Source organism: Martes martes, assembly GCF_963455335.1.
Source record: "Martes martes genome assembly, chromosome: 9".
In the NCBI taxonomy this organism is placed as follows: domain Eukaryota; kingdom Metazoa; phylum Chordata; class Mammalia; order Carnivora; family Mustelidae; genus Martes; species Martes martes.
In genome coordinates, this window is record NC_137896.1 from 80,208,174 (window position 1) to 80,229,714 (window position 21,541).

Here is a 21,541-nt window from a genome sequence, read left to right on the forward strand (position 1 = left end):
CCTGTAGCCCCTCATCAGTAGGCACTGTAATCAGGGGGACCAGACAGTCGCAGGCCCTGCTCTCCTGGAGGTAGCCGTCTGAAGAAGCAGACCAATGAATGAGGCAGGTGTGAAGAGGGTTTGTAGTGCAGGAGAGGTGCTGCCACAGCACATAGTGGTGATCTCTGAGAGCGGGCAGGCGAGGTGTCTGCGGGATAGACATTTAGATGGAGACTAAAAGAGTTTGCCAGGTGAGGAGATGTAGAGTGATGCTGGAAGAGGGAACAGTGTGTGCAGAAATCTAGAGGCCAGAGGAACTCTGCTGGTTCCAATGAGAGGTGTCCTTGAGGTGGTTAAAGAAGAGAGAGCAGGGTGGGAGGATGGTCAGGACCCAGATACTGCAGGGCTTCCTTGGACACAGGAGTCCTTGACAAAGGACAATTTCCTCCTTCAGGGACATCTGGCAAGGTGTCACAACTTGGTGGTCACAGGAGTGGGGGGGGGTCGGGGGTGGAGGGTAGGGGTATTACTGGCATCCAGCGGGAAAGAGGCTGCCAAACACCCTGCAGTGCACAAGGCAGCCCCCAGAACCAAAGGGTTAGCCTGCCAGGATGTTTCTAGTGCTGAGGTTGGGAAACCCTCATCTAGGTCCACCAGGACCACTTGAAAGACTTTGTTCCTTACTCTAAAGCCAAGGGAAACCATGGTGGGGTTTTACACAGGAGAGCAACATGATCAGATTTCTATTCCATAGTGGTAAGTCTAGCTGCTTGGAGGATATTTTAAGGTCTAGCTGTTCCAGTCTTGGGCAACTCTTTTAGTAGTTCTGGACCATTCTCCAGCTTGGGAATTTGTAGCCTCTATGATCCCCCCTCCAACCCCCCCCCCCCGCCGACCCCGCCCCAGGTGCTTACCTTTAACAACTTTGTGGCCATTTAGGTATCTATTAGGGCAGGAAAAGCAATTCAGAGGCATAGTAAGAGCTTAGGCAGGCCGGGGGGTGGTTTCTACTGGATATAAAAGCACCACACTAGGGCCTACAAAATGTTTAAGGCCAGTATGGCAGGCAGAAAATGGCCCTCCAAGATGTCCATGTCCTAATCCTCCAAACCTGTGAATATTGGCAGAGGGATTTTATAGATGTGATTAAGCTAAGGAACTTGACATGGGAAAATTCTTCTGGATTGTCCAGGAGAATGGGCAGTGTAATGGGTCAGTGTAATCACAGGGCCCTTATAAAAGGGAGACAGGAGGTCAGATTCAGAGGAGATCTGGTGACAGAAACAGAGGCCAAAGTGAGAGAGAGACAGACAGACAGACAGAGAAAGAGAGATTTGAAGATGCCATGGCTTTGGCTTTGAAGATGGGGGATGAGACCTGGAGTACAAAATAATCAATTCATGTGCCACTAAATAGCAACAGGCCGAAAGAGCAACAGGAAACTAATCCAACAAGAAACTAAAAAAAGTTTCTTGTGTTTTCATTTTTGTTTTTAGGTAAACTCTACCCCCAGTGTGGGGCTCAAACTTACAACACCAAGATCAAGTCATGTGCTCTACTGACTGAGGCAGTCAGGTGCCCTGGGCCTGGAAAAATTTTAATTAACTCTGAAATAACAGAGGAAAACTGCAAAATAGAAACTAATAAATGTCACTTATTTTAATATTTGTTTTATAATATTTAATATACACAAAAAGATATAAAGACCAACACATTACACAACCAGGTATTATCCACCCAACTCAAGAAATGAAGTAGTTCTTTTTTTTTTTTTTTTTTAAGATTTTATTTATTTGTCAGAGAGAAAGAGAGTGGAAACAGTCAGGGGGAGCCGTAGGCAGAGGGAGAAGCAGGCTCCCAGCCAAACAAGGAGCCCAAGGTGGGACTCGATCCCAGGATCCTGGGATCAGGACCTAAGCCGACTGAGCCACCCAGGTGTCCCAAGAAATGAAGTAGTTCTAATAGAGCTGAAGCCTCTTGGAGACCTATCCTGGATTTCACTTCCCTCTCTTCCAGAGGTAATAAGTATCCAAAATTTGGTATTTATTAATCTCATACATTTTTTATACCAGTCACCAAACAATATGTCATATTGCTTTGCATACTATTTTATATACATGACATCCTAATGTATGTTTTCTTTTGCAACTTGCTATTCATTTCTAAAATATTTTGAGGGCACCTGGGTGGCTCAGTGGGTTAAAGCCTCTGCCTTCAGCTGGGGTCATGATCCCAGGGTCCTGGGATCAAGGCCCTCATCGGGCTTTCTGCTCAGCAGGGAGCCTGCTTCCTCCTCTCTCTCTGCCTGCTTCTCTGCCTACTTGTGATCTCTGTCTGTCAAATAAATAAATAAAATCTTTAAAAAAATTTTTTTTGAGAATTAAGTGTCTGGCACCATCCTTACCTGGAAGATTTATAACCCAAACATGTACAATTCTATCTAAAGTAAATGGAACTCTAGGTTGGGAGTCGGGTCACCATTATTATAGTTAACATGTTTTTAGCATTTATTAATCCAGAATTTCATTTAATCCTCCTATAATGATCCTCTGAAGTAGGTGCTGTTATTATCTCCAGTTACCAATAAAGAGACAGAGACCCAAGAGAAGCTTAGTAATTTGTTCAAGGTCATAGGGGAGCCCTACCCTGGAGGAGTCCTGAATTCTGCAAAATGATCTGATGGAAGAATGGGAAGGGTTACGTAGGGAAAGAGAAATGCTTTTCAGCGAAACTGTAAGTAAGGCCTCTTTACTAGTTGGGTAATTCAAACATGTATTTACAAATTCTTTAATACTCCATCCCCGCCTTTCAAAAAATGGAGCCTAATTACCTCACCTTGAGAGTGAGCTGTCTTGCTTATAGAACAGCATGTGACAGGAGTGACAATGTATGACTCCTGAGACTAAGTCCTAAAAGGATTGACTGTTCTCTCAGTCACACACTCTGGGGGAAGCCAGCTGCTGTGTTGTAAGGACATACACTTGGCCTAATAGGAGGCCCATGTGGCAAGGAGTGGAGCCCTCCTGCTAATAGCCAGTAAGGAACTGAGGCCTTTTGCCAACAGCCATGCAAGCAAACCATCTTGGAAGCAGATTCTCTGGTCCCTGTCAAGCTGTCACATGATAGCACCCCCAGCTGACTTCTTGACTACAACATCATAGCAGACCCTGAGAGTCACTCAGCTAAGCCACTAAGCCACTCCTCTGTTCCTGTCCCACACAACCTGGGAGCTAATGTTAGCTTTTTACACTGTAAAGTTTTGGGGTAATTTGTTTATATAACAGTAGATAAACTAAATTAACATCTAAGGGAGTAATTCTAATTTGGGGGGTTTCACAGACTCTTCTGGGAATCTGATAAAAGCTATGGATCCTCTCCTTAGAAAAATATACAGACACAAAAACACATTGCTCACAATTTCTGGAGAATCATATATTTTGATAAAGCCCATTTATGGACCTCAAGTTCAATACACTTTCTATAAATACTAGACTAGTCCAAGTGTGAATTTTTCCCCCCACAAAATCTCTTTCCTGTGGGTGAATAATATAAAACATTTATTCTTTCCTTTAGTTTATTTTTCCTTGAGATGGAAGAACTAGTTGAAGAAGAGCTCCCCCCAACTCTCAGCCCATTCCCCCAGGCTCTTTCCACCCAACACATTTCAGGGAGCAAAGGGGTCAAATTAGTTTTTCTCATGATTCTATTCTTATGACTCAATTCTTTTGGAGGAGAGAGGATGACTGGAGGGATTTCCAGAAACACCAGAAACAGTAATTACTAGAAATACAGGAAGGAAGTGTGTTCTTGAAAGATTAAAGCTCCAGCATTCAGAGCTATGTGAATTGGCTTGAGTTGTATTTTCAGGACCCATTGGAGAATTTGGGGGAAATCCTACTGCATTCATTCTTCATCCCCTTGAACTCCTCCATCCTTGTGTTCACATATACGCATCTCTAGATTGACATTACCAGTGCAAGGGAGATGCAGAGTTATTCCTCCACATTTTCTACCTGGGGAGATAAAGAACTTGAAGGGGACACAGATACAGGAGGAGGAGCAGTCAGACTTCCTCTCTGAGGTCAGTATCTGCTAAATCCCTTGAGGTCATGCTTCCTGATCAAACCAAGTAGAGTAATTGAAGCTCGGAGAGTGACTTCTGCTTTGGGAACCCAAGAGTGGTTCTCACTTCCATTTAGAGCACATTCCCCTGGGCTGCAGAAATGTAATGTAATGCAATGTATATAATCTAGGAAGAGAGAGTTTGGGGCATGATCATGCATTAACTCAGGGCGAATTAAGATCTCCTCTAAGAGTTGGATAAATGGGAATGGAAACCTGGAGAGAGCTGCGTTTGGAGACCTCTGGTAGTTAAAACCTGAGGCTGGATGAGCTCACTCACTGAATATAGAACCCTGAACCCTTATGCGTGGAGGAGGAAGAGATGCCCTTTAAAGGGTGAGAGGAACTATGGGATGGCTTGCAGAAAGAACTGGGAGAGAAAGGTGTGAGAGGAATCAGTGGAATGGGAGTTTAAAGATGGAAAAAATGTGGAGTGGTTTCATATGTGAGCAGAGGGACTAGGCAAATGGCAGATGAATCCTGTTGCTCCTGGCTGGCCTGAGTAGGGACTCGCTGGTGGTCTAGGAAAGAGCCTTAGTAGTAGAGCAGAGGGGTCAGAAGCCTGATGAAGCAGGCTGAGGCCTGAATGAGCTGAAAGAGTGGTTCACAAGAAAAAGACTAAACATAGTCTCCCAAGATCAGACATCAGATACGGCCGAGACGTCAGCCCCCCTGGTGGGCAGTGGTTCTGAAAGGCTGCAGGAAGGCTGTGGTGAAAGCAGATTTATTTTGCTGCTTGTTCATAACTGACTTTCAGTGAATGACTACAATTATAGTTTTGATAAGCTCTGTAGCTCTCTAGAGATGTAAACTTTGATGTGGAGAAAATGCAGCTCACTGAGCAGAAGTAAGTAGAGCATAAGCCATCTGCCCAAATTACAACTAACAGAGAAGAGCCTTGCCAGGCACAGGGACACACATGAGAAGCTGGTGATGAATCCAAGATCTCCAGGGGGAAGGGTATGAGAGGAGACCCAGAGGTCACAGTGGCAGGTGAGAAGGTGGTCTCTGCTGCTTTGTCTAAATGGATATAAGCTCTGAGACATTCCACCTCTCTGAATAATTAACACCAGCCTTAGATGTCCATAGGGAGCAAAGAGGAGGTGAACAGATCATGACAGACAATTCTAGGACCTAGATTCTGAACAGCAGAGAACGGAAGACTTGTAGTATTATTATTTGAAATACATTGATTTCCTGGATGTTTTAACAAGTAACTTTCTGCCTGTTGATGATCTTTCTAATTAAAAAAAGTGAGTATAGAATACATTTTCCAAGAAGTTTTCCAGGCTGCTGGTGGGTGCTGCCCTCATAGCTCTTGGGTTTCTCTTTGCTCGGTGTTCACCAAAGACCTCTACCCACCTCTCTAGCTGTGTTACTGGGCCAGCCTCTCTGGGGATTCTGTCCCTCGGAGACCCTGGCTACATGAGATCTTTAGACTTTTGGCAGAGTCCAGTGTGCAAGTCCTATGTGCCACCAGTGCCTTAGGTCAGGGTTCAGGTTTAGATGACCATCTTGGGGTCTCAGGCCCCACAAGGAGTGCTTGCCCAGGCTGGGACCCCGTTCATGCTGTAGATGGCCTACCATCACCCCCGGGCTTGTCCTTGTACCCCCTGCTGCAGAGCTGGTATCTCCCAGTGGGACACCTGTCACGTTTTAAAGGCTAGAAAGCTCCAATGTGAGGGCCAGCACCAACTTTCAGGAAATCAGGCCAAAAGCCAATGACTTTTTTGGGATGTCCTCAGCCTTACAAAGCCCCAGCTGCCTGCTTGCTGTACCCACAGAAACCCCTGGCGTTTCCATTAAAATACAGGAAGAGAAGTAATAAAAGATAAGTTTCCTGCCAAACATTTGGGGGCAAACAGTTATAAGAAGAGGAACAATAAAATACGAATATGATGATGACCGTTATGTGCCCAGATGCCTTTCCTGTTGAAAAAGTCCAGCTTTCAGGATGGAGTGGGGACCTTGATCACACAGCTGTGAGCTCAAGACCATTCACACAGGCAACTCTGATGCTTGGGGGTTGAGAAGGATGAAGCCCACCTCCAGCTTGGTTTCTAGAAGCCTTGGCTTCCCTGATGTCACAGTAAAGCGAATGTTGGACTTTCTCAAAAGTTAGAAGGCAGCTCTGACTCATGTTGCTGACCTTAAAGGACGTGTGGCTTCTTTGGGATCTGGGTCTGACTGTGGAAAATCCTTAACACATGTGGTGGCATTCGAGTTGGGGAGTTTTCTGCCACAGCAACTGCAAAAAACAGGACCCCCAGCCACAGAAGGACCCCTTAACAGCCCAGGGACCTTGTGTTGGCTGTCACAGCTTCTTCGGACCCCAGCTTTTGCCTCACAGACCCACCGCTTCCTAGAAGCTGAAGTTGAGTCCCACCCTGCATTGCCTGCAAAGAAAGCTTTTAGGAGAAAAATGTGAAAAATTTTACTGTTTTTGTTCAAAATAACATCTATTTATTATAAAAATTCAAGAAATACAGAGAAGTACAACAAAGTTAAAAAAAAGAAAACTCACCATAAATCCTACTGCTCAGAGACAGCCATTCCCAACATCTATAAAACGTCCTTAAAGATTCTATCAATACGTGGAGAGAGAGAACAACGATAAAATTTTGTGAGATAGGATCTCACTCTGCAGACTATTTTAAATGAAAAAGTAATATTTAGTTGAATTTATTTTCAGAAAAAAAGAAGACAAACTTGGAAATGACTAAATTGGTTATTCACAAGTTTTCAAAAGATGAATTGTTTTAGAATTAAGAGAAAAGAAAACCAGTAAGAAACTGAATTTGCTAGGCTTTTTTTTTAAAACCAAGTTTGTGTGTCAACAATACACACAAAAATTTTTTTAGTAAAATTTAAGCTTAAAAAAACAAGACAAATTTCAGTGTTAAGTGGCATCTCTTGACTTCCTGCTAATGATTAAGGAATTACTCACGCTTACACTTTATCCCACTCCCCTACTCTGTCTCTTGATTTTTATTATGTTCTGTCATCCATGTTTACCTCCCTTCATTTTGTTTTCTAACCATACTTCTTACTGCTGTTTAGTTTTAGCTCTATATTTAAAATGGACCCAGTGCTCACCCCTTTGTTTTACCCCAGTGTTACAAGTTCAATTGTATCTTCCCCCCAAAAAATGTATGTTGGAATCATAATTCCTAGTATCTCAGAATGTGACCTTATTGGAAAGTATGTTTACAGAGGTAATCAAGTAAAATGAGGTCATTAGAGTGGGCCTTAATCTAAGACTTCTGGTGTCCTTCCAAAGGGGAAATCTGGACACGGACAAGCACAGAGAGAAGACTGAATGAAGAGACATAGGAAAAATGCTATGTGAAAATGGAAATTGTGCTGCCACAGGCCAATGAACGTGTGGGGCTTTAAAATGCTGGAAAAGGCTTGGATCCATCTCTAGCTTTTCCAGAGGGAACATGGCCCTACTGACAACTTGACCGTAGGCCTCTAGACTCTAGAACTATGACACAATAAATTTCTGTTGTTCTAAGCCATCCAGTTTGTGGTTCTTTGTGGTGGCGGACCTAGGAAATGATACACTTAGGTTTCCTATTCTAGAATTTATTTCGCCTCATCCCGTGGTTAGATAGATTTCATTCATAAGTTGTTTTTCCAAGATGGTTTTCTGGGTGCTTTGGTCCCTATGATTTCACATGTCTGAGAATGCTTGTCTGTTGCCTTTATGCTTGAAGGTAATTTGGCAGGTACACAATCCTTAAATCATGTTTTCTTTCCTTTACACCTTTTTATATGTTGGTCTGCTGTTTTTTTTGACATTGAGGTGAAGTCTAAAGAAACTTGATTTTTCTTTCTGCACATGGTTTATTAACTATATAGCCATCCATGTGAAATTTTCTTTATCCTTGGTGTTGCATAACTTCATTAGGCTATATGTTGATGTTGAACAGTCTATATTAATTTTTCTTGGGGTGTATACCTCCTTTTGATCTATAGATTCAAGTCATCCTTATTTTAAGAAAGTCCTCTGCTATTTTTGAAAATAATATATATTTAATCCCTTTTATTCTCCTTCAGAAATTACTAATCTCCTTCAGAAATGCCAAGGATCCCTATTAATGATTTTCTATAACAATAGCAATTTTCTCTAGGATTATGTAAAAATCTTGTGTTTTGTTGTTCATTTCAAGTGATTTCCCTGAATCTTCCCACGGTGGTCTGAATTACATAGTTATTTGTATCCATTTTTTGTTGCTTCTGATATAGGTTCCATCTCTATCATGGTTTATGCTTCCATTTTTTTATCCAAAATCTATAAGTTTGCTTTTTAGTCTTCTTTTTTCATTTTTTGAATCTCTTTTTTTCAATTAGCAATAATCGCGCCTCGGATAAACCTCATTGGCTACGATACTGCCACTGCACAAAGCTTAAATCTCTTTTTTGAATTCTTACATCTTTGGAGTCTTTTTCTAGATAGTGTTGACTGAAATTTCTCTGAGAATTTGGAGACTTTATCTGAACATCTTTGAGTAATACCATGCCTTGGGTAATTCCTCTAGTGGTTTCTTCTTCTTCTTCTTCTTTTTTTTAATTAGCCATTTAGGTAATATTCCCTTCCCCTGTAATTTCTATGCATGAATCCCATCATGGTTTGAATGGCGACCACTACTTGCTGACTAATGGTATGACAAGTAAAGAAGTTGGTAAGATTGGAGAGCATCTAGGAGCCTTAAATTTTATAGGTTTTGTTATCTCAAACACCCTTTCTGTTATTTCCTTTTCCTTGGGGACCATCTCCCCTCAACTTTAGGTGTTTTGGAAATCCATGTGGCTCAGACTTCTAGGCTCACTGTGGTGCAATCTTGTGGTTTGTGCCTCCACTTCCTCTTTCCCTTGTGTCATCCCCACATATCTCCCTCTCCAGAGATAAGTTTGGTAAGGTGCTTCCTACAGCCCCACCACCCTGGACACTCTGTACTGTGAGTCCTACTCTCTATGGGACATTCCCCAGTCTTCAGAGGTAGCCCATGCTACCACACCTTGTACATGGAGTAAAGGTGTCATCAGCTAAACTTCCACCATGGACCTTTGGAAAGATCTGGGTCCTATTGTGGGTCCAAGGAGGCACCTGGCATCTCTCTTTCCTTTTCTAGTTCTTATCCCACAGTAACCAACTGGTTTGCTTCATGGTTTCTGCTTTGGTGTTTCCTTGCCTCATTGAAAATGGGGGGCTTCCTCCTCCCCCCCCCTTCCATTTCTTTTGATATGTTCAGTGACTTTCATAAGAGGAGAGTGGAATAAAAATTTTAACAGGAAATTTCTTATTTTAAACTGCTAACTGTAGTATAATAAATCCATTTATAGCTTGGGAAAGTTTGTCTTTATTATATTTATATGTGAATATAAATTAGAAATAGGAACATGATCTGGGGTACCTGGGTGGCTCACTTGGTTGAGTGTTTTACTCGATCTCAGCTCAGGCCTTGGTCTCAGTGTTGTGGATTCAGGCCTCATGTTGAGTTCCATGTTGGGTGTGGAGCTTACTTAAGAAAAAAAGAAATAGAAACATGATCTATTTTTCCATTTGTTTATATCCTTCTTAGTTTTAGGTGTCCTTGTATATGTCATGAACAGCACTCTTTAGGTTTTATTTTTTTCTTTCCCAAAGTGATACCTTCATTACTTTTCGTTATAAAAATAACACATGCTTATTGTAAGACATTAAATAACACTAAAAAGAAAAATCACAGTGAAAATCATCTGAAATTCCACTATCTATACATAACTGCTATTAAGTTTATGTAATCATCTTTTGAGACATAAATGTGTACACAAATGTATCTATAATTGACAAAGTGGGATCATATGTGCTGCTTAGGATAGGTTTTTAAAACTATATAAGCACAGGGGCACCTGAATGGCTCAGTTGGCTAAGGTCATGATCCCAAGATCCTGTGATCAAGACTTGCTTTGGCTACCTGCTCTGTGGGGAGCCTGCTTCTCCCTCTCCTTCTGCCTGCCACTCCCCTGTGCTCTCTCTCTCTGTCAAATAAATAAAATCTTTAAATAAATAAATAAAATAAAAAATTATATAAGTACTGTGTTAATATCTTACCATTGTAAGAAATTCACAGGAAGCAGAGAAGCCCTTTCTTACTTTCTCTCCATCTTCTTCCCCTCTTTGTCTCAGATTTCTAAGCCTTTTAAAATCCATTTACATACATATACATAAACATATAACCATACATGATTTTTGAAAATATAAATTGTACTGAATACAATTAAAATTCTCATTCAGTATTTTTTTTTATACTATTGTGAGTGGGATCTCATTTTTAATTAAAATTTCTAATCAGTTTAAGGGAATTATGCTGTGTTTTGAATAAGAGTGTATCTTATATTCATCTACTTTATTCAGCTGTTTTCTTAATTCATATGAATTAGAATCCATGATTCTCCTAAGTTCCCATTTCTGTTTGCATATTCTATTTTTTGCATATTCTGTTTGAATACTTGTTTTTTCCAATATTATATTTCAGTAGTAGTGCTGATGTAGAGAAATATTTCTAAGACTTTATTGTGCATCAGACTCACCTGGAATGCTTATTAGGGATAAATTAGACAAAAGATGTGTAAGATCTGTACACTATAGAGTCTGAAAACTACAAAATATTCCTGACAGAAATTAAAGAAGACCTAAATAAGTGGAGAGTAATTCTAAATTCAAGGATTAGAAGACTCAATATTGTTATGTGTCAATTCTCCCCCAAATTGATCTGTAGATTCAATGCAATCCCAATCAAAATCCCAGAAGGTTCTTTGCAGAAATTTAAAAACCAGTTCTATAATTCATCAGGAAATCTAAAGGACCTGGAATAGTCAAGACAACTTTAAAAGAGGAAGAACACAGTTGGAGGACTAATTCCACTTGTTTTCAGAATTACAGAGCTACAAAAATCAAAACAGTATTGTATTGGTATAAAGACAGACAAATAAAAATCTCAGTAGAACAGAACAAAGAGTCCAGAAATAGACCCACACATATGTGATCAATTGATCTTCAACAAAACTTTCAAGGCAATTCAATGAAGGAAAGGATAATCTTTTTCAAGAGATGGTGTGGAATAATTAAAGAGCCATATGCAAAAAGATGAACCTTGACTTTTACCTTATATCTCATATAAAAATTAAGTTGAAGGCCAAGGAAAGATTGAAGAATCATCATAGATTGGAAGAGACTAAGGAGTTGCAACTAGGCTAGAACAAAAAAAGAACAGTAGGGGTAAAATGGGTGAAATTTAAATAAAATCGATAGTTTAGTTCATGTTAATTTCTCTCATTTGGTAATTGCACTATGGCTTATGTAAGTTGTTAACTGGGTAAAGCATGTACTATTTTTGCAGCTCTTCTGACCTTTATCAAAATAAAGTTTCTTTAAAAATTAGCTTTAAGGGGCACCTGGGTGGCTCAGTGGGTTAAAGCCGCTGCCTTTGGCTCAGGTCATGATCCCAGCGTCCTGGGATCGAGCCCCGCATCGGGCTCTCTGCTTTGGCAGGGAGCCTGCTTCCTCCCTTCTCTCTCTGCCTGCCTCTCTGCCTACTTGTGATCTGTCTGTCAAATAAATAAATAAAATCTTTAAAAAAAAAATTAGCTTTAAATGGATCATAGACCTAAATTTAAGAGCTAAAATCTATAGAAGAAAATTTAGTAGGAAATCTTACTAGGCTTGGGTTTAGCAAAATTTCTTGAATATAACACAGAAAGTACAAACTATAAAAGAAAAATATTGATAAATTAGATATCATCAAAATTTAAGACTTTTGCTCTTCAAAAAGCACTGTTACCAAAGAAAAAAACAAAAGAGAAGCCACAGACTGGGAGAAAATATTTGCAAAATATTATTGGACAAAAGACATTTATCTAGAATATCGAACTCTTGTAACTCAATGAGACAAACAATCCAATAAAAAAATGGGTGAAAGATTTGAATAGATAGTTCACCAAAGAAGATAAACAGATGGCAAATAACCACATGAAGATGCTTAACATTGTTAGGCGTTAGGGAAATGGAAATAAAAACTCCAATGAGATACCACTACACACTTTTCAGAACGGTTAAGATTTTAAAAGACTGATGACCTTACCAAGTATGGAGGAACTGGAAGTTCATGGTAGGAACGCAAAAAAGAACAACTACTTTGGAAAAAAGTTTGGCAGTTTCTTTAAAAGATAAACATACTCCTACCATATAATCCAGTCATTCCACTTCTAGGTATTTACACAGAAGAAATGAAAGCCTATGTCCATACAAAGACTTGTGCATGAATGTTATAGTGGCTTTATTTATAACAGCCCCAAACTGGAAACAATCCAAGTGTTTATAAAGAGATTAATGGTGTTAGGTCCCCCAATAATGGGTCCATGATTAAAGGAGCGAGACTGATACAAAATGAAGGTCAAGCAAAGCTTTATTTCGCTCCAAGCATCAAGAATCAAACCGAAAGTTCTGGCCGGCGCCTCTTACAGAGAGACCTCTCTCTGCTTCACAGACTAGTTTTTAAGGGCAAAGGCCATGTGGTTGGGCCTGGCCACGCACAGGTGGCCAATGAAATTGTAATTGTAACACACAGAGAAAGCTGCTCAGTCATGTTAGGTCACACATAAGTTACCAATTGAATTACAATTTACCCTAGTAGATATTTGAACCAGCCTATCACCTTGGTCAGAATTGGCACCCAAAAGGTGCCCAAAGGTCGGGACCCATACTCCTTGGTAACTAGGGAGACAGTATGCCCCCCCCCCCCACACTGATCGGATGTCTCCACCTGGCCTGACCCACCCTGGTATTTGGGCTTTGTTACCTGGGACTGGTTTCTGGGACTTGTTTGTAAGTAAGTCCCCTGGGGGAAAGGGACAGTTTAAGGATTAAACAACAAGGTTATTGTTTAACTGGATGGAAGCGCTCTGGCTAAATAGGTCCTTAAAATGGTTAAACAAATTAAGTATATCCACATAATGGAACACTACTCAGCTACAAAAAGGAATGGAATTGACACAAAATACAACATGGATGAACTAAAATTTATTATGCTGAATAAAAGAAGACAAAGGAGTACCTGGCTGGCTCAGTTGGTAGAGTGTGCGACTCTTGATCTTGGGGTTCTGAGTTTGAGTCCCACGTTGGATGCAGTGATTACTTAAAAAAATACTTCTTTTTTTTTTTTTTTAAGATTTTATTTATTTGCCGGACAGCACAAGCAGAGGGAGCAGCAGGCAGAGGGAGAAACAGGCTCCCCTCTGAGCAGAGAGCCTGATTTGTCCTGGATCCCAGGATCCTGGGATCATGACCTGAGCCAAAGACTTAGATCATGACTGAGCCATCCAGGTACCCCTAAAAAAATAAAATCTCAAAAATAAAAGACAGGAATAATACTGTGATTCTATACGTGTAAAATTATAAACATTGCAAACTAATCCAGAGCAACACAAGATCAGTGGTTGCTTTAGGATGTTGGGAGTGTGTATGGAAAGGGGAAGGAGAGAGAGGACAATGGGGGCTGAAGAAACATCAGGGGTGATGAATATGTGCATTATCTTGATTGTGATGGTTTTATGGGTATATATATATATGTTAAACTCATTGAAGTGTGAACCTCAAGGTTAATTTATTGTATGTCAATTACACCTCAATTGAGCTATAAAAAAATAAAAAGGAAGAAAGGAAGGAATCTCCTGGAAGACTTGTTAAAAAGTTTGCTGGGCCCCACCCTAGCATTTCTGATTCAGTATATCTGGAGTAGGACCAAGAATTTACATTTCTAAGTTGTTCCCAGGAAATACCCATGACTGGTGTTCCATACTTTGAAGACCACTGTGAACTGGATTTGGCAAACAGCTTAGTAAACATTTGTTTTGTTTGCCATGATAGTTAATTTTATGCATTAGCTTGATTGGGCAAGGGATGCCCAGACAGTTGTTAACACATTATTTCTGAGTGTGCCTGTGAGGGTGTTTCTGGAAGAGATTAGCATTTGAATCAGTAGACTGGGTAAAGACCAATGAGGTAGGCATCATCCAATCCATTGAGGGACAAAATAGGACCAAAAGGTAGAGGAAGGGTGAATTTGTTCTTTTTGTTTAAGCTGGGACATCCATCTTCTCCTGTCTTCAGACATTGGCACTCCTGGTTCTTAGGACTTTGGACTTAGACTGGGACTTCTTCATTGGCCCTCCAATTCATGGGTCTTTGGATTCAGACTTATCAACTCCCTTGGTTCTCAGGCCTTCAGGCTTAGACTGAATTACATCACAGCCTTTTTTATTTTATTTATTTATTTTTTTTAGCTTGCAGATGGTAGATTGGGACTTCTGGGTCTCCATAATTGTGTGAGCCAATTCCTACAATAAATATCTTCTATTTATCTATCTATCTAATCAGTCTATTATCATCACTCATCTCTTGGTTCTATTTCCCTGGAGAGAAATCCAGAACATCTGTCCATCCCAACACCCTTGTTGCTGTGAGAGATTCTTTATATACAATGGAGCCAAGACTGCTTCCCATGACAGAAAGAGAGAGTTCAGTCTGCTTTTTCTTGCCCCTTAGCAGCTAGAGTGTGAGCTTGTGGCCCAGACTTGGCCAGTCGGATGCCTCACTTGGACTTGCATTATAAGGGGCTGTATAGGAATCTCAAGCCTGAGACCCCAGCAGGGAGTCCTAAGGACCTGACCTGGCAGAGCAGCTGTAATGACCAGCTGCAATGAGGTTAGCAGCAGTCATGGCAGATGTGCCCTCTTGGTGAGTCCCAGAGTTCTAGGTTGTTTGCTCCTGATGCATCATCTTGACCATCTCTTCCTTTGCTCCTGTTCAAACCTGGTACTCTGGCCCCAGTGCTGATCCTATGAGCTACTAACAGTATATCTGTTAAGAGTTGAGTTGTGTCCCCTAGAAATTCATATGTTGAAGTCCTAACCCTCAGTACTTAAGAATGTGATCTTGGGCACCTGGGCAGCTCAGTGGGTTAAAGCCTCTGCCTTCGGCTCAGGTCATGATCCCAGGGTCCTGGGATCAAGCCCCACATCGGGCTCTCTGCTCAGCAGGGAGCCTGCTTTCACCTCTCTCTCTCCCTCTGCCTGCCTCTCTGCCTACTTGTGATCTCTGCCTGTCAAATAAATAAATAAATAAATAAATAAATAGAATGTGATCTCACTTGCAGATGGGGTTTTTGTGGAAGTAATTAGTTAAGATGAGGTTGTACTGGAGTAGAATAGGCCTCTAATCCTACATGACTCTTGTCCTTTTAAGAAGAGGAAATTTAGACACAGATACATACACAGAGAAAGTGCCCTATGAAGATGAAGGCAAAGATCTACAAGCCAATGAGAAGTACCTAGTGAATTTTATCAAAGGTTTTTTTCAGCATTTGTTGAAATCATTGTATTTTTCATTATTTAATCCAGTGATGTAGGTGGTATTAATTACCACCTGTAATGTAGGTATTATTAATACTTGCCTTGTGTCAAATATTTCCATCATTCTTAAGATAAAGTCTCTTTGGTCATTGTATAATGTTTCCCATAACATGTTCATGAGAAACATTTTATGTATACATTTTTTTCTCTTTAAAAATTGAATTTATTTAAACAAAAACAGTTTACCCCTTTTCCCTACCTCCACTCCCTGCCTCTGGCAACCACTGATCCCTTCTCTGTGTCTGTGAGCTTGATTATTGATCGATGGATTCACATATAAGAGAGATTATATGGCATTTGTCTTTCTCTGTCTGATTTATTTCACTTAGCATAATGCCCTTGACAAAATGTCTTGTATATATTAATGTAAGATTTGTGGATGGCATCTATCTATAGGTGAATACTTCCTGGAGCAGTGCTGCTCAAATTTCCTATTATTTCCCACCTAAAGAGAACTTTTAAGCATTTTTTTTTCTTAACTGTGCCTCCATGTAATTTCAATGCCACAGAAATGCTATATATCAATATATCTACTATATATACTCTATATCTGCACTTTCTACATAAAAAAGAGGAAGTTTTTTTTTAGCCTCCTCAAGAACCAAATGACTCCATCGGAATGCACGGCGCTATTGCTCCACTGAGAACACATGGCCACACAAACCTATTCTTTATTTGTGCATTATATTTACTAAATTTCAGGATCAAGTCATGGGGAGGTGAACTATGCATAGTTCATAGGTCATATTTTTCAAGGTTCCAAAATGAGGTAGAGCAGAGATGCTTTAAGGCCCATCAATACATTTTAGTAAAGACCAAGTCTGTTCATCAGCTCCTCTCCGACCATCCTATAAAAACAGACCAAGAATTACATCTGATCTTTGTCAGCACTAACAAAAATCAGCCTCAGAGCTTTCCAGCTCCAGCTCAGTCCATCCCTAGAGAGCTTCCGCCAAGCAAGACTTGATCAAGTGTAGCCCACGATCCCATTCTTCACAGCATCAATCATAGACAGGCCCTTCTGCACATAACTCAGAATATCTGTAACAGTTTTGCAAGGGCAGCTTATAAGACAGGAGAGGAGACCAAAGGGCAAGGGCCTAAAAAATCACCAGATCCCTAATGCTGAATGTATTGCACCTACGGCCTTCACGGGAGAGCGTGACAGCCGGGGAGAGAGCAGATCTCCATTGAGGCAGTTCCTTGTCAACCCAAGGACTTGACAAGCTCCTTGTCAAACCAAGACTAAAGCCAAGGACTGACAGTACAGTAGCTGGGTTTAAATTGAAGGAAAAGAAGTGGAAGGCCAAGGTTGGAGTGACAAGGTCAACTGTAGACTGGGATATAGCAACGAGTGCCTAAGGATGAGAGTCTGAGGCTTTGTTCTTGAAGGTTTGTTTTGCCTGCTGCACATGCCTCTTTGGGATCTTCAGCCTTATCTTAAGAGACAGAACTCCTGCTTGCCACTTTTCAAGGTCAGTAATGAGCCTTTGAAAGTGTAGGAGGGTTTAGCCTTCGCCCATATTGTGGTGGATGCATCGAAGGTAACTTCTGATGAGTAATGTTCTTGGATAATCAATCAACCCTCTCCCATTAAACTCCAGTGGAACCTGTGATTTGCTTCTAACCAATACACCATGGATGAGATATCTGTATTTGATCACATTCATCATATAAGACGGTCTAAGTGGACTGGCAAGATTCTCTTGCTGGCCTTGCAGAAGCAAATTGCCATGTTGTGAACTACCTATGGAGAGGACCACATGGAAGGAACTGCAGGGGGCCACAGGACATGAAGATAGCCAACAGTCTATGAGAAGCAGGGCCCTCAATCACATAGCCACCAGGAAATGAATTCTGCCAACAACCAACAAGTTTAGAAGTTGATTTTTCCTCAGTCAGGCCTCCAGATGAGAACATGGTGCCACCAACACCTTGAACATCACCTGGGAAACTCTGAGCCATGGGCCCAGCTAATGTACCCAGACTCCTGAGCCAGGAAAATGATAAGATAATAACTCTGTGTTGTTTAAAGCCAGTAAGTTTGTGGTAATTACACAGCAATAAAAACTAACACATGTATATATGTACCTGGACACTTCTAGTTGAATACTTTCCACATGTCTTCCCTCTTCTCAAGTTATTATTTTAATATATATTAGATTAACTTTGGAGGTTTATATTATAAAGAATTCTTTTCATTTGTATGCTCAAATGTTATGAGCATGTATTTTTATGTTCTAATTTATATTTAAGAATTTTTTAAAAGATCTTGTTTATTTGAGAGAATGAGAGAGCACAAATAGGGGGAACAACAGAGGGAGCAGCAGAGGGAGAGGGACAAGGAGTGGGAGAGGGAGAAGCCAATTCCCTGCTGAACAGAGAGCCCAATGCGATGCAGGGCTCAATTCCAGTACCTTGGGATCACGACCTAAGCTGAAGGCAGATGCTTAACCGATTGAGCCACCCAGGAGCCCCTATATTTAAATTTTTATATAGTGGTTGGTGTCTCCTTTCTCATTTCAAATGTCATTGAATTACAGTTTTTAAATGTCATTGAATTATAGCTTTTAATACTTGGCTTTTGGTTTATTTATTGAGCCCATTGAAATTATTTTTCACTTTCAAAATGATCTCCTGTTTTTATCATATTTTCCCTCCTTTTTTTAAAAAAAGATTTTTATTTATTTTAGACAGAGAGCATGCGCACATGTGTCGGAGCAGGGAGAGGGGCAGAGAGGGAAGAAGACAGAAAGGGAGAAAATCCCAAGTAGATTCTGTGCTAGGTGCAGAGCTGGAGCCTGAGGTGGGACACCATGTGGGGGCTGGACTGGGGGCCCAGCGCAGGACTTGATCCCACAACCCTGAGATTGTGACCTGAGCTGAAACTTAACCGACTGAACAACCTAGGTGTCCCTATTTTTTTCCTCTTTAGTTTGGCTTGCGTTCCTGTTCTTTTCTAATATCTTCAGTTGAATTATTTATAAAATGTTCTCTTTTTATCAACCACCAAGAAAGAGAGCACTTTAAATTATAAAGTTTCCTGAAAGTACTGCTTTGAACACATTCCATGGAGATTACTGTGGTGTATTTTAATCACTATTATTTTCTGAATAAACTTCTTTGGTGTTCTTGAGTTCCTTTCCAATTCAATTATTGATTCAGGAGAATTTTTAGATATCTAAGTAGTTGGTTTCTTTCTTTCTTTTTTTTTTTTTTTTTGGTTGTTGCTTTGTATTTCATTTTATTGTGGCTAGAGAACTTAGCATGTATCATGTCTGATCTTTTTGAACTAGTTGAGATGATGTGTGTGGCCTGGTATGTGATATATGAGACCATATGGGCAATTGCTGTGGACAGTTGGAAATCATACAAAGACACGTTATCCATTAACTCTATCTCAAGATACTTCTTCTCAGCTGAGACAGCCTGGAGGTCCAAACTAAGGGTTGAAGAACATCTCTGAGTACACTTACTCGGAGGACATTGGTTCCAGGCAGAGTGAAGAAGGGCACCACTCAAACAACTTGTAAGTTATTGAAATTGTTAAGATAATAGCTGGTACGACAGGCCAGAGATAAGGAGAAATAGTGCATCACCCGCACAATGAGTCAGGAGTCTAATCCTAAGCAAGCAGAGAAGTCAAAGAGGGAATAGAGAGAGGTATGGATCTCACTGAAAATCCTCACACTATGTAGGATTTGGGTTGGCTGCATACAGCAGAAAATTCTAATAATAGTAACTTACAAAGCTAAGGGTTCTGTCTCTCTAAGACATCTGGCAGCTTAGGGCTGAAACAGTGGCTTCCCAGAGTCACTGGGCACCCACATTGCTTCTCTCTTTCTTCTCTGCCAGTCTCAGAATTGACTGTTCGAGCTCAGCCACCATATCTGCTTTCCTGGAATAGGAAGACAAAGACAAAAAGGACAAAAAGCTCTCCTTCCAGCTGAATCAGCTCCCTGTGGAAGTCCTTCTGCAAGCTTCACATTTCCTTTCTTTGGCCGTAGGTCACATGACCAGACCCAACTGCAAGGAAAGCTGAGGCATGCCGTCCTTTAGCTGGGTGCATTAGTACCCTGAACAAAATCAAAGTCATCTGTTCCTAAGGAAGAAGAGGAGATTAGATAGTGGGTGGGCAGTCTTGGTCTCTGCCATATTCCCCAAGGTGGAAACCATGCCTGGTCTACCTGGGCTTCCCCAATTCTAGGCACACTGTGGGCCTTTTGTAAATATGTATTGACTTACACTGGAGTGCTTTAGAAAGTTAAGTCTGAATTCATTTTGAGCAGAGCAGACACAGCTCCTGAGAGCGGTACAATCCTGAGTAGACATATATACCGACTACTATGAACTGAGCTCAAACTCTGTACAGGGCAGTGGACTGGGGCAACCAATATAACCTTTGCAACAGTCCTATGAAGTAGGCATCACTAATGTTGTCCTGGCATACTCTGGAAATACAAGGGTTGGAATTTGGGTAAACTTTCCCAGAGTCCCTCAGTGAACAAGTGGTGGAGCTGGGGCTAGATTTCTGCTTCTATATGCTGAATGACTCCACTGTACTGCCTGTCCTCATTTGCTTTTGCTGGTTGTCTTAGCTCGGGTTGCTGTAATTAAATACCATAGACTGGGTGGTTTGAATAACAGATGTGCAATATTCACAATTCTGGAGGCTGGAAAGTCCAAGATCAAGGGGACAGCAGATTTCAGCGTCTGGTGAGGACTGCTTTCTGCCTTGCAGACACAGCTCACCATGTTCACATGGCCCTTCCTTGGTGAGTGCTCATGGAAAGAGAGCACTTTTTGTGAGGGCACTAATCCCAACCTGAGGATTCCACTCTCATGATCTCATCTCAACCTGATAAACTCCCAAAGGCCCCATGTCCAAATACCATCCGACTGGGGGCTGGAGCTTCAGTACATGAATTTTGCGGTGGGGGGAAACACAAACATTCGAACTCTTCGTTGATACATGTGGGGCAGATGCTGCTACTTGATATGTTATCTGATATACATTTCCCCCATTTTCCTTATTAAGATAACTACTTTTGTTCAGGATGGCAGTGCACCCTCGTAAAAATACTACCTCACTTGCAGGCGGTAGTGGCCATGTAAACTAGTTGAGGCCCAGTGAGCTGCAAATGAGAGGCTATTGGGTGGAATTTCCAGGAAAGCTGTTGCTTTCCTAATTAAGAGAGACTAATTTGGCTGTCACATGACTTCCACCCTCAATCTTTCCTCATCTTCCTGCCTGGAAGGCAGAATCAATGGTTGGAGGCAAAGTGGCCATCTTACATACTGAGCTTGTAGAGGAGGAAAAAAAACTTCTTCCTCCTACCTCTTAGGTTCTCCAGGTGGCACTGGATAAATTTGACAAAAGAGAGAGTCCCAAGGGAAAAGCCATCAGAAGTCTTTTAGCACTTGCTTCATGCATACACATGGGAGTAATTCAAAGAGGTCGTTACAACTTGGTCTTATATAACATCTCAAGAAAAGAACAATACATTTTTAGAGAAGTGACAAGAGGAAGGAAGAGGACTGTGAGTTTCTAGGACCGCAAACTGTGTGAAGGTAAATGTCTGAGGGAAAGTAATGGAAGATAAGGGCTAGTTAGTAGGGGTGTTATATAGATTCCTCTGGGGCTGTCTTCAGGCAGATAAAGGTTTAAGTTGTCTCCAGTGATTAACTTCTGTACTTGTGGTAGAGGGGACACCTTTGCAAATTTATGTCCTGTTTTTAGGCAAATGGGGAGGGCAGGGGACTTTTCTTGTATTTACTTCTCAATTGCCTTTAGCTCAAAATAATCTTTATGTCAGAGAGGCCTATTCTGCTACACTTGAAGGTCAAGAACAGCACATTGTAGCAAAGCATGAAGTTAAGAGGAGCCTGGATACTTGATAACTTCCACTGCCTCTGCATTGGCCCTGGAGGCCTCATGCTAGACTTCTTGTTACTTGGGGAAAATATTCCATTCGGTTCAGCT